The sequence below is a fragment of the Arvicanthis niloticus genome, chromosome 9 (assembly GCF_011762505.2).
Source record: "Arvicanthis niloticus isolate mArvNil1 chromosome 9, mArvNil1.pat.X, whole genome shotgun sequence".
Classification (NCBI taxonomy): Eukaryota; Metazoa; Chordata; class Mammalia; order Rodentia; family Muridae; genus Arvicanthis; species Arvicanthis niloticus.
The window spans coordinates 69,681,789-69,693,091 of NC_047666.1; the positions used below are offsets into that span (position 1 = coordinate 69,681,789).

The 11,303-nt window shown below is 34.7% G+C and overlaps 1 pseudogene; it reads left to right on the forward strand.

Moving 5' to 3' along the window:
- Positions 1 to 1,556: 1,556 nt before the first annotated feature.
- Positions 1,557 to 2,507, forward strand: LOC117714687 (taste receptor type 2 member 109-like; annotated as a pseudogene).
- The last annotated feature ends 8,796 nt before the right edge of the window (positions 2,508 to 11,303 follow it).

Genomic DNA, 11,303 nt, shown 5'->3' on the forward strand with positions numbered 1-11,303 from the left:
TGAAAGCCCATGAAGTCTCTCTATCAGTATATATTACACTCTGCTCCACCCCTTGTCCTGCTTCTATCTGTTTCTCTTCATACTTGACCTCATCTGCTACCTGGATGGTTCCAAGTCACAGGGAACAACCTGCCTCTCCAATGAAGGTATGTGTGATTTTCCATTCATAGATGTTTTTTTGATATGTGCCACACCTGTCTGTTATGCCTTCTTCATAGAACTTAAAACCAGAAGAAGGAGACTTCTGTGTCTTCAAATTGTATACTTTCTTTCTGAAGTATTGCTTCAGGGACTGAAAGTAGTATTAGTCAGAGAGTTTAAATCACTGCATCTTATTCTTTGCCATCTGCACTATATTTGGCAACCATCCCTTAATTTGTCAAATAATGTTCTATATTGCTCTTTAGGTACTGATTTAAGACTATATCAAAATGTACTTTCTTTCTGTTTCCCAGCATGTTTCACAGACTTCTGTTTTGGTGACAAGCAGTTATGTTTACAATGCAGATATTACAAGGACTTTATGGGAAAGGTGGCTACAGTCAGATGGTGTTTGCTGCTAATTGTAGAATCTGTTGTAGTGTTCAAAAGAGGGTCCAGGAATAAGGAGGTGTCTTATGTTGTGGATGAGCTAATCTTCTTTGTTGACTGGTCACATCAAAAGTAGAGTTTCCCCTCTTACATTCACAGATGGAGTAGTCCTATTACATCAGGTAACATGGAAAGCTCATAATCAACATGACCTGAGCAACTTGGATGATGCTGAGCCAGATTTATGTGCATATAATATTGACCAATGTAAATACATTATAGAAAAATTAAAAAATTATTTAGATCTCAATAAATACATACTTACAGGTGAGCATTGTATAGAAGATACACACACACACACACACACACACACACACACACACACATATATATATATGCCTATGAGATAATGAAGAAATATTGTGTTTTACTTAATATTGGAAGAGTAAAGATCCTCATGACACTGTAAAGAGATAAGAATATGAGAGATAAGGACATCATATCATAAGGTCTGTGAAAATTACTGTACATATAAAACCTTAGAGAAGAGACACTCATATCTGTTTAAATTTTGTTGTTTTTTTATATACTTGGTAATTTCTAAAAGTGTCTTCCACAAAAAAGAAGTCATATGAAAATACATAGATTGAAGGTAAGTGATGAAGCTCATGTGTTCTCCCTTACACAAAAGCATTGAAGTGTCCAATCATTTCTTCATCTTCGTCTAGAAAATACTACAGGATCTGTGTGTGAACAAAGATCCTGCACTTCTGGTCTGACTCTCCTAAGCTATATGAGAAGACACATTTTCATGGAAAGATCTTCAGACACCATAGCTGTAGTATCTCCATGTTTGCTTCTAATAGAGTGTGTGTGTGTGGGGGGGGTGTGGGTGTGTGAGTTAAACATAAATATTTTATGAGAATCAACTCAGAAACCATCTAAAATATTCTAATTTTTAAATTGCATTTTAAAATAGCACTTCAAATGAATATGCTTGTAAATCTTTAGAACTAATAAGTAAAATGGAGTATCTTTTGAAGAGAATATTTGGTATCTCCCAGAGCACACTTCAAGTCATTTTATTAATTGAATTGATTATTGGCATTATAGGAAATGGATTCATGGCCTTGGTGCACTGCATGGATTGGTTTAAGAGAAAAAAAATGTCATTAGTTAATCAAATCCTCACTGCTTTGGTAACTTCCAGAATTTGTCTCCTCTGGTTTGTTCTAATACGTTCCCTAATTACCTTACTGGATGCAGATTTAGCTACTAATAGAACGATGCCATATTTCATTAGTAATCTATGGACTATAGCTAACCATATTAGCATCTGGCTTGCCACATGCCTCAGTGTCTTTTATTTTTTCAAGATAGCCAATTTTTCTAACTCTCCTTTTCTTTATCTAAGGTGGAGAGTTAAAAAAGTAGTTTCACTTTCATTACTGGTGTCTCTGGTCCTCTTGTTTTCAAATATTTTACTAGTTAACTTTGGAATTAACATGTGTATAAATGAATATCATCAAATAAACATGTCATACAGCTTTGTTTCTTATTACCATGCAAATTGTCAAAGGCACGTGTTACACCTTCACATTATTTTCTTGTCTGTCCCCTTTGCTTTGTCCCTGTTTACTTTTCTCCTGCTCATCTTCTCCCTATGGACACATCACAAGAAGATGCTGCAACATGTTTAAGGATGCAGGGATGCCAGCACAATGGCCCACTTCAAAGCCTTGCAAACTGTGATTGCCTTTCTGCTACTATATTCCATTTTTATCCTGTCTCTGTTACTACGACTTTGGAAAAATGAATGACTGAAGAAACCACTTTTTATTTTATTTTTTCATATTGTATATATAGCTTTTCCTTCATTCCATACATATGTCTTGATTCTGGGAGACAGGAAGCTGAGACAGGCCTTTCTTTCTGTGTTGTGGTGGCTGAAATGAAGGTCAAATTACGTGGAATAAAATTTCTTAGTTTTTTTCACTTTCAATTTTTAAATATTATTTGAACTTGACTGCATGGTTTTGATGCTTCATTTGCAACAACCACTAATTAAAGCTATTATAAATTTATAATTAAAGCTATTTAAATTGAAGTTGTATGCAAGGTTATTTCTTAATACCTTTATCAAAGATGTCCTGTTTATATTTCACTAAAACATAAATATCAAAATTATATAAATGTTGTATGAAACATTATTCCAAGAGATTTTTTGTTATGACCTCTGTCATATATGTTTATATCTATAACAAACTGTGATAAAAGCATATGACTGAAACCATATAATATAATATAGAATATATGAACCAAACAGAAGAAGAAATGTGTAGTATAATATAGAATTTTAAACATGTGGGAATAAACAAAGTTTATTAAATACAGAGCTCAATTTGTAATTAATTTTGCCAATTCTTTGGAGCAATGAAGCTACTGTGTTTGAACTACTGCATATTTGTTACTACTTTTATTACCAACCATTCTAAAATACTTTCATAATTATTAAGACAATGTAATATACATTTCTAGGTACAAAGTATATTATTTTAGGGAAAGTAATATAATTTATTTTTTTAAACATATAATTATAAGAAGTACAAGATTATTATAGTTCTAGAATATTAATTTGAAATTGTTATTTTTTATATTTTAATATTACAGATCCCTATTATCAGGTGAAATATTTTATTCATGACTCCTGCACAGTCAATAGCAAATCTTCAAATGTATACCTGTTCTTACTATTTATTTTTCAGTAGCCTTTAAAAACCTATAAAATTATATAAATTTCTGAAGTGGTTTCAAAGAATTAGTTGTAGAAAATGTAACCTATGCAATAGATATTTGGGAAATACCCAGTGTTTTATGCAACTAAATCTTCAGTATAATAAGTTTCTGAATTTTATTAGAGATGAAGTGTTCTTTATTCAGATACATTTTTATCCCTAATTTTTTAAAATTTCTGGGTCAAACTTATAATATACTTACCCATATTTCCACAAAATGTTCACACATTCATTGAAACATGTGTATAGATAACATTCATTCATTACACCATTTGAATATATTTTCATGAGAAACAGAAGCACTGAAATAAGGAAACTGAACATTTCTTACAAGCACTTCCTAAGATAAGAACCTCTTATATTTCTGGGTCTTGGGAATTAAACGCATAACTCTGGGAAATAAATGCATGGTAGAAAAGTGTTTTAGTTGAGGTACATCCCTAAGAATAACCCCAAGTGTCTCTGCCTTCGATCCATCTGTGTTCTGACACATGAATACTGCTAGTTTTCACATGATTGCTCCAGGATACAGCAGAACATAAGGAGTCAGTAGGTGAGAGTAACATCTTTCAATAGAGTGAACACACCACACAAATTCAGACAAAATACAAAAAGACATCCCCAGTTATAATTGCTGGCAGATAAACATTGCATAGACTGTGTTTTTATTGCTTAAAGCAAATATTCTTGCCTACCAAATGCAACAAGGTAAGATAAGAAAGCTACAGACTCCCTGTTATTCTCAATGTATGTATGTGATATACCTATCAATGACATTTAATGAAGAATATGGTTCTTAATTCTTTAATATCTACAGTGAAGGAAAGAATTTAAGAGCCTTCCCTCTATTCCTGATAATATACAATTTACAATATACACTGAGAGATTTATAGGAGTCTTGTAAACTAAGTTCTATGTATTTCAATTATTGAGCTATAATTCCTAGAGATAGACACATCTATATTAAATTTCCTTCAAGGCCATGTGACTAGTGGATAGAGAAGAGTCTGAATAATGACTCCATGATAGTGGAGAGTTGGAATGTTATAAATTCAGAATGAAATTATCTTGATTTGTCATTAGTTCTCTTAGTAGCCATTGAAATATTGTCACATTGTCCCTAATCTGATAATTTTATTATTAACACATAAAGAATTTTTGAACTTGTTAATATAAATACCAGGTATGCTATGTATGTATGTATATGTGTTTATAATTATTTACAGAACAATTTTGTACTTGTAATAATGGCATTATTGGAGAAGGTTTTGTATTAGCCATTTTCTTGCAACTTTAATTAGACATCATGACAATATTATGAAAACAGAGATACTGATGAAGGAGATACAACAGCTAGCACAGGGAAGAGGAAACTGAGAAGTCACATCTACTTCTGCAAACACAAATCAGTGTAATAGATTTAATATGTGAACTCAAAACCTATTCTCTATGAGCTACCCCTGCAGTGAGGCTCACCTCATCCCTCAAAAGTGCTACAGACCAGGGCAATTGTAATACCTGAGACTATTGAGAACACTTCTCATTCAAACCACCACATTACCTTCTCCGACACCCATCAACTTATGGCCATATCAGAATGCAAAATGCATTTACTCCAACACCCCACATGCTTTCATCTTTAATATTTTAACTGTTGTTTAAAAATCTAAAGTATCCACATATCAGTGAGTAAATACTATGTGTGTTCTTTTGTGATTGGGTTACCTCACTCAGGATGATATTTTCTAGTTCCATCCATTTACCTAAGAATTTCTCAAATTCATTATTTTTAATAGCTGAGTAGTACTCCATTGTATAAATGTACCACATTGTTTGTATCCATTCCTCTGTTGAAGGACATCTGGGTTCTTTCTAGCTTCTGGCTATTATAAATAAGGCTGCTATGAACATAGTGGAGCATATGTCCTTGTTATATGTTGGAGCATCTTCTGGGTATATGCCGAGGAGTGGTATAGTTGGGTCCTCAGGTAGTGCTATGTCCAATTTTCTGAGGAACCACCAGACTGATTTCAATAGCCAAGATTCAACTAACTGACCACATGACGCTCCTGAAGAAGGAAGACCAAGTGTGGATGCCTTGGTCCTACTTGGAAGGAGTGACAGAATGCTCAAGGGAACAAATATGGTGACAAAGTGTGCGACAGAATGTCAAGGAGGGGCCGTCGGAAGACCACTCTACTGTGATATCCATCCCATGTGCAGTCACCAAAGATAGACACCGATATGGATGTCAGGAAGTGCACGCTGACAGGAACCTGATGTAGCTGTCTCCTCGGAGGTCTGCCAGAGTCCGACATATCTAGAGGCTGATGCTCAGAGATATCCATTGGTCTGATCAAGGGTTCCCAATGGAGAAGTTAGAGGACTGAAGGAGCTGAAAGGGTTGGTGGCCCCAAAAGAAGAGCAACAGTGCCAGCCAACCAGAGCTCCCCAGGGTCTAAACTACCAGTCTGGGAGCAAAGAGGGAGGCACCTATGACTTCAGCTGTATACTTAGGGGAGGATGGCCTTGTCAGGCATGATTGGGAGAGGAGATCTTTTGTCCCATGAAGGCTGAACACCAAGCGGGGAGGAATTCTAGGGTGGGGAGGGTGGAGTGGGGGGGTAGGTGGGGGCACACCCTTGTGGAGGCAGAAGGGGGGATGAGATAGGGGGTTCCTGGGTGGTGGGTGGAATGGAGTGAGCGGATAAAATCTAAAATGTATTTAAAAAATAATTTTAAAAAAGTCTAAAGTACTTTCTGAGACTCAAAGTAGTTGTAGTGAATTAATTGTGGCCCCCATAAAATCAACAAGCAAATTGGAGACTTCCAACATACAACTGTACACAATGGACCCATTCATTTCTAAAAGAGAGGAATTCAGGATTAGTGGAGAAAAGCAGGGAGAAAGCAAGTGTGAAACCAAATATAAAGATACAAAATCCTAAAGCAGCATATCAAGTACATAGAGCTTCAGTTCTCCTTCACCTTCTGCAACTACACCTTTCTCATGGAATGACTTCCATTACCTGTGTACAGTTCTACCTGAGAGATACAGAAAAATAGTCAGAGTGCTAATCAAAGAGAAAAAGTCAAGTAATATTTTTAAATACAATATAGGTTATTCTTCAGAAAAGATAGTTTAGAACATACCATTTGAAACTCTGTAATGACAAAAAACATTTCTTACTAATATCAATGTAAATGAGCAGGAGAATATATCTTCTGTACATAGTTTAGAGCTAGAAAGGAGCAGTTATTGCTTTTGCAAAGGGCTGGCTTTGTGATTTTAGTTCTCAATATTCAGGCTATGGTCCACAACACTCTGTAAACTTGGTTCCTTAGAATCCAACAACTCTCTGGAACTTCCTATATGTATGCATTACACATACATACACTCATGTGGATAATGCATACACAAAAAGAGAATTAAGCTTAAAACAGCATATCTTATTAAGGTCTTTTCTTTTTTAGAGAATGAATCTACTACCAAAATAACCAACACAATTTTAGATATAACCTAATAGAATTCAGGAGCATCTATAAAGTACTTCGTTAATACTGAAGAGCTAAAATTTTAATTACTGAAGACATCTCTAGTCTATTAACATGAACAATTTGCTTGGTGAGAATCTTGGAGTAATAACTCTGAATATGAATAATGAGGGTTTTGTCTGAGGATCACTTAGAAAACTAAGCTTTTTCCTTCCTTCCTTCTTTCCTTCTTTCCTTCTTTCCTTCTTTCCTTCTTTCCTTCTTTCCTTCTTTCCTTCCTTCCTTCCTTCCTTCCTTCCTTCCTTCCTTCCTTCCTTCCTTCCTTCCTTCCATCCTTCCTTCTGTCCTTCCTTCTTTCTCCTCTCTCTCTCTCTCTCTCTCTCTCTCTCTCTCTCTCTCTCTCTCTTCTTTCATTATTTTACACAAGTCTTTATTGGTCATGGATACCATTTGTGGCAGATGAAGGGAAGGAATGTGTAATACCAAGACCATGCCAGCCATGTATCCACAGGCTTGTGGGTAATGGAGAAATCACCAAGGTAGTGGCTGATCATCTCTGTTTGATATCCACCTGTTTGAAGGGCTTGCCTTTATATACACCCATCATGCTGGCTACATCTTCAGGCAGAATGATCATGTCCCTCAGGTGAGTCTTTAGTACCTCTGGCTTTTCCATGTATGGGCCTACTTGGCCTTTCTCAAGTACTTGAGTAGTAAGTCCTGCTACCAACACAGGTGATAGTTCAGGACTTTTTCTCCAGTTGGTCCAAGTTCATGCCATGGTAGGTGAACTTGCTGAAGGTCCACTACTTCTGCTCCACTTCAGCCATCTTGGTGGCTGCACAAAAAACAAATTATTTTATTTTACATATAGGGGTATTTTGTTTACATGTACTTCTGTGCACTGTTTGCATGTACAGTGCCTGCATATGTCAGGAGAGGGCACTGGACTCTCTACAATTGTACGTTACAAACAGTTGTGAGCTACCATGTGGCTATGGCAATTAAACCTGTGGCATCTTTAAAGGAACCCACTGAGCCATCTCTCTAGATGCTTCCTTAGAACTTTCAGAAAGTCAAACAGAAACTGTACAAAATTGTAAGAGGTGGAGGTTTGCTTATTATCTGTGTTATACAAGATTGCTTTTCATGGTAATTTGGAGAACAAAAGTTGGAAGATATTATTAAAAAAACCTCTACAGATCTTTTCCTTTAATCTTTTGCTCTAATGAAATAATTTATATAAGATTATCCTAGACAATAATAAATTATTCAAATCACCTGCAGATGATCAGGTTTCATCTAGTAATTTAGACAGTTTTTCTACACTTTCTGTTCAATTTTAAATATTAGCTGACATCTATACTTGATCAACTCAAAATGAGGCAGATATTACACAAAGTTAACATGCAAAACTATAAAAAATAAGTCTTCATTTATTTATAAATAAAGTTATCAAATGAGAAATGAATATTTTCTTTAGCACCTGCTGTGGAATATTCTAGCCTAAGGCAAGCATTCTAGGGGCAGGACTTCTGAGATGTTTGAGTGACAGTGTATCTCATGCAAAGCATTGAGCACTCTGCAATTTATTATATGATTTTCTATTTTTTCCTGTTCAAAAACAGTGAAAGGATCCTGAAAGTTCAATGCACATACAAAAACTCAATGTTGATTGAATTTAAGTTCAGAGATTAAGAAATCATAGCCATGGAGATTACATACATTCACTCATACACACACACACACACGCACACACACACACACACACAGAAACTCCTACAAGATTTGAATATATAGCAAGCATTTTTCAGAGAGAGAGAGAGAGAGAGAGAGAGAGAAACAAAGAGAGAGAGAAATAGAAAATTTTCCAATGTCTTCATAGCACTAACTGGACCAGGAGATAAAGTACCTCAGCTAGCTAAATTTATTGTTTTGCCTACCTCAAGAACAACTTTATTTGAAGAAGTTAAGACATTTTTTTTTATAAAAAATGTGATCAAATATATTTTATAAATGGAAAAATTACAGAATTATTCTTATTATTCAATAAATATCAACCATTACATCTTCCCTCTTGTTCTACCATATTATGTTTGCTATCAAGAAGGTTAATTTTCTAACCTTAAATTTTTCTCCCTATATAATGTGGGACATAAGCTTTCACATTTAAAGACCAGTAACAAGGACACACTGTGACTTCTAGAGGAAAATAAACTGATTCAAATTGTGTCTCTTTATACCTGATGTGATTTTTCCAAAAAAAAAAAAAAAGGCTGAAAATTGAGTAAGTTCTAAAGATAGTCCTGAAAAATACTTTAACAATGTATTAGTAAAAATGAATACATCTGTGTTAGATTTTGATGCATTTATGAAAATCAACAGGCATACTGGGAATGCTTATATAAATGGGGATAAGACATTTATTTTCAATTCTAAAGCCAACTGTATTTCACCAGTTTCTTATTCTGTTAACATCTTCTGAAATTAGGACTGGAGTGCAATTTGCAGCAGTCACATGAATGATCACAACTATCTGTAGTTCTAGTTGCAGAGATTCTGACATCTTCTATTGATCTCTGAGAGCTTCAGACATGTGTATGTTTTACACACATGCAAGCAGGCAAATATTTGTGCCTAAACATTGTAAAATAAATTTTGAAAAGTTTTAAAAGACTTGACATTCTGTAGTAGTTTCTCCTAAGATTATACATGAAATAATTTATTAATGAAGTAGAAAACAATGTATATGTGTGTTTTTCTTTAATATAATTGTTTAGTAGAAGGTAAGATACAACAAACAGGCAATGGAAAAAATGAGCTATTCAAATAAATTACAGATGATGTGAGGACTTTTACTGGATGAAATGAGACAGTGATATCACTCAGAGACTGTTATGCATATTAATAAGTGTGTGTTTCTTACTTAATAAGTAAGAGTAGTATGCACCTTATTTGGAGGTAAGACAAAAACAGCATTCTAATACTTGAAAGCAACTCAGACAATAGGATTTATAGATAAAAGGAGGAAACATGACAATCTAAGAGAGTACAAAGAAATAAGTCAACATAATTTAAAAGTAACACTATATTATATTACTCATTATAAAACACAAAACACACCTATGTTAACTTTGCACATACTTACTGATCATACTTCTGTGAGACATTATAAAGCGTTTTTGCAAAACAATACAATAAGCTGAAATGTAGAATTTTACAGTTTCATAATTACATGTTGGCACATGAGTAACATATAAAACAATGAAGAAATTTATTACCCTATGGAGATACATATAAGAATGCAAATGATCAAAGAATAGTGATACAAACTCCAGTTATGGTCTTTTTCTTCCTGGCTTTTTACATGGGTGAATCTTATACTCTTGTTATGGTTGCCCAAACTACTAAATAGTAGTCAATTTTTTTCAATGAACAATTGCTAATTTCTATGTATTAAAATTATTATTTTACCAGGTTACATAATTTGTGTGCAATGTCTTTGTGTGCATTCATGTGAGTGCCACTTGCGTGCAGGTTTTGGGGCACATTTCTTTGTGAATGAGTAGATCAATTGTCAACCTTGGGCATCAGTTAAATACCTTTTTATCTCCTTGGTTTGGAATTTGCCAAGGATCAATTCTTGAGAGGAATTCTGAGAGACAAGGTGTCTGGGAGCAGTGATAACAAAGGTTGAGGTGTCAAATCATGGGTCTAAGATGGCAGAGTATATTATGCTCAAGACAGCTTTTTGCCTGCTTTATCTCTAATCTGTTTCCATTTGATCTGCTCTCTCTCTATGTTCTGTTTCAGATCTTTCTGTAAGCAGTTCTCTCTTGCTAGTTCAAAAAAAATTATCTTGATAGTTTATCTCCTGCAGATCATAAGTTTAGTGTATTATATTAATTTCAGGTTTCTTTAGCTTATTCTATGAATCAACATCCTGTGAATTTAGCCTCTTAATTCTTAGAAAACAGCAAGCACACATTTTCTTTAACAGTACAAAAGAATTCACAAATCTGCCTGCCTCACTAAGCTAGCCCAGTGAAAACCAGTCCTGAAATTACCATTTCTACCATACCTGGGCCTGGCCTTGCTTTGTCCCAGTCTGATTCTAACCTCAGAAATTTGTCAACCTTTGTAAGCTTAAATACAAAAGCTCAGCTGGGTGGGATCTCCTGCAATCACAACTCCCTTAATCTCTACCTCCTTCCTTAGTATATCTCTGACAAATTAGCTCATAGTATAGCTGCCTCTGTTCCTTTAGCTTCATGAAGCTTCTCATGTAATTCACATAGCATCTCTACATTTTACATAGTTTAAAAAGTCCATATTTTTGAACTCATGTTTTAAGAGTTCTTTTCCACAGCCTTAAGGGCTGTCCTGAAGTTCCAGCAATTATCATTTTGATTAGACATTAGTTACAGCTTTGCCCCCACGACTCTGATTATTTCTCCTGGACTCTTATTATTATTCCTGCTG